General features: G+C 32.6%; 1 long non-coding RNA gene across 1 annotated transcript; it reads right to left on the minus strand.

The window, feature by feature from the left end:
- Nucleotides 1-318: 318 nt before the first annotated feature.
- Nucleotides 319-1,847, minus strand: LOC122134847. The gene is made up of 3 exons (XR_006153132.1): nt 1,729-1,847; nt 1,579-1,637; nt 319-513 (listed from the first exon to the last, which is right to left on the minus strand). It is a non-coding gene; the product is annotated as an uncharacterized LOC122134847 (long non-coding RNA).
- Nucleotides 1,848-2,987: the final 1,140 nt, after the last annotated feature.

Below are 2,987 nucleotides of genomic sequence, written 5' to 3' on the forward strand. Positions count from 1 at the left end.
ATGGTGTTGCTGAGGAAGTCTATATTTTTATTTACTCTTCTTTTTATTTACTTTTTTGATTTTGTTTATTTTGTTTTTTTTTCTATTAAATATGATAAAATTGTAATTTTTATAGTTTCTGTTGATCGCTTTGGAAGCTGTGGAAGTTTATTAAACTATGACGACTTCTGCTTCCAAGAATTCAAGAAATGGGAAAACGAATCCATTGAATTCTCAGATTATTTAAAAGAAGACAATAAACATTATTTATTATGTATTCATTATTTTTTTATTATATTATATTTGTTAATCTACAAGTATTAATCATTCAGGATAACAATAAACTCAGAAATCACTTAGAAGAAATACAACTGACAAATTAAAAAAAAAATTTGAAACAGTAAGAGTGTAAAAGCCAGATGCAGTAATATCAGCAGTGATCAGTATATGATTTGTGAGGAAACAGAATCAGGGAGAGTTTGATCAGTGTTCTGTGGTGAAACCGGTGTAAATCACCTCCGTCACGTCTGATTCCTGTTAAACAAATGCAAACACAAAAAAAAAAACAAAGGACAAAAACTAACCTGATAAATGAAAATTAACAAATGACAGAAATTTGCTACTAATTCTTTAAGAAGATTCATAATTAATTTTCATTCAGACCTGAACCTTGTTAGGACAAATGCATAAATTGACTGAGTATTATGGGATATGAGTCAGTGTTTGTTGCATTGAATGATTGTTTGTGAATTATGGTCTTAGTGTCTTTTATATTATTAGAACTTTTATTGTGAAATTTTAGCACACTAGAGCAACTTTAATAACATTAACAAAAAAATAACACCTACATTATAGATTAGCTTATTATGGTGCCTGTAAGGAGACATGGTCGGTTCACTTAGTTTTGTCATGGCCACGACATATTAACTCGTGGGAACGTGATATTATGTTAAGATATTCATTTGAGGGAACATCATATTAACTCGTGGGAACGAGAATAATACATTATTATATTATACATTATTATATTATGTATTTTAGAAATTATTACATTATTAAATATTAACCATAGACCTTGGCTACCGGACTTTATTACATGCGATAGTCAGCATTCAAATGAAGTTTATCATGAATAAATGTTACATAAAATGCATAATATAAAATAGGCCTACAAGAAAACATTTTAATCCATCCTGCAGTATTGTATGTCCATTAACTGATCGTCTTTTCCCCATAATATTTGTATATTATTATTATTAGCCTATTATTATTGTTTCCCCTTCATTTCAATCTCTTTACTTAACGTTCTGAATACTTTTGTAATGTCAATAAAGCTTTGATTATGCTGACTGGATTTTTTGCTGGAATGCAGTTTAAATTCAACATATATTTCAATTTATTTCGGCTCATTATAATGGACCATAATTATAAATACTATAGTATTTCATTGAGAAATTAATCATTCATGTAATTTCATTTGTAAATGAAGAAACAACATGCTCTTTTATCATCACATATGGGCATAAATACAATTATAAAGTCAAAAACTTTATTGGCATAATTGAATGCATGTAAATGTCATTGAAAGGACACAAAGACCATCATTAGTTCAGTGTGTTTGTAGAGTAATGCAGCAGCTGGAGTCTCGTCTTCATGAACTGTAATGACAGACACGTTCAGTCAAAACATGCAGAATATTAGTGATTCACAATTATATTTACAGATGTGTGAGCTGTAGATTCACTTGACCTGCGTCTCTGTGTTTCCTGCAGATACAAAACAACACAATCACAGGCACAATCACCAGAGATCCAGCAGCAGTGATCAGCACTATTAGCAGAGATCCTGAGGTTTGAGAAGTCTTTGGGCCTGCTGTTGTAACAGTTAAAGAATATGTCAGTCTGATCTACAACAAAAGACGAGGAGGGTCTGGCTGCAGACATGCACTTGCACTCTCAGACACCACTTGCAATTTTACATTTTTATTTATTTATTTATTTATTTATTATTATTTTTTTAATCTCTCAGAATCTCTCATACCAGTAGTCAGGTGGTGAAGACTAGAAAAAAGAGTGACACTTGCAATCGACACAAAATGGTGCGTGTTGTGAATGGAGAAGAGACACTGTGGTGGTTAATTTATTAAAACTAATTTAGTACCATAATGTACAGGGTCCTGCAAGTCACCTGTAGGGGAAAAAGACAAGACCCGCTAATCCGTGGCCACAGAACAGCAGGATATGAACTCAATGCGCAAAGTCTCTCGTTAAGCATTTTCCTAAAACCAAAAACACTTAATATGGCTTAATGTATTAAGATTAAGCGCTGTTAATAGATCAAATTCGATATACAGTTTATTAATATAATATACTACAAGGCAAGCAGATGGCCAGTATATGAACACAACGTGCAATTTAATGCATTGCGTTCTGTGCTCATCTGCTTGCCTGTATGGATTTAACTTTTGATAAAACTTTCTTAATGCGATTTAATTCTTAATTTAGATATCATGTGAAGAAAACATCTTCATCAGTTTGATAGCAGGTGCTGCAAATGCTCACAACGCAAACAAATAAAGAAACACACTGCAAATTGCTCACAACACAACCGAACAAAGAATTTAATTTGCAGCTCGTTTCTTTATTTGGTTGTGTTATGAGCACTTGCAGCGTGTGTGTTGTCAAATTGATGAAGTTGTTTTCTTAATTTGCAGGTGTTTTTTCTATTAATGTGAAAATGGATAATAAATAAGTTTTTCGAATGGAATTAAATAGCAAGTACTTTGAGTGTCTTGTTCATCATATTTACTTTCATATAAAGGCAACAGAACTGAAATTCTATCATGTTTACCAGCAGCACAGCACATGAGTGTGAATAACACGATATCCGCCTTTGGTCTCGTAGGTGTCTGTTCTACTTCAAGAGGTCAGAACTGTCCATCTTGCCTGCACGTATTTCACTCCTCTCCTCACTGCAGCCGTAACTCTAGCCTACATTTCTGGCGAGGC

The sequence above is a fragment of the Cyprinus carpio genome, chromosome A22, assembly GCF_018340385.1.
Source record: "Cyprinus carpio isolate SPL01 chromosome A22, ASM1834038v1, whole genome shotgun sequence".
In the NCBI taxonomy this organism is placed as follows: Eukaryota; Metazoa; Chordata; class Actinopteri; order Cypriniformes; family Cyprinidae; genus Cyprinus; species Cyprinus carpio.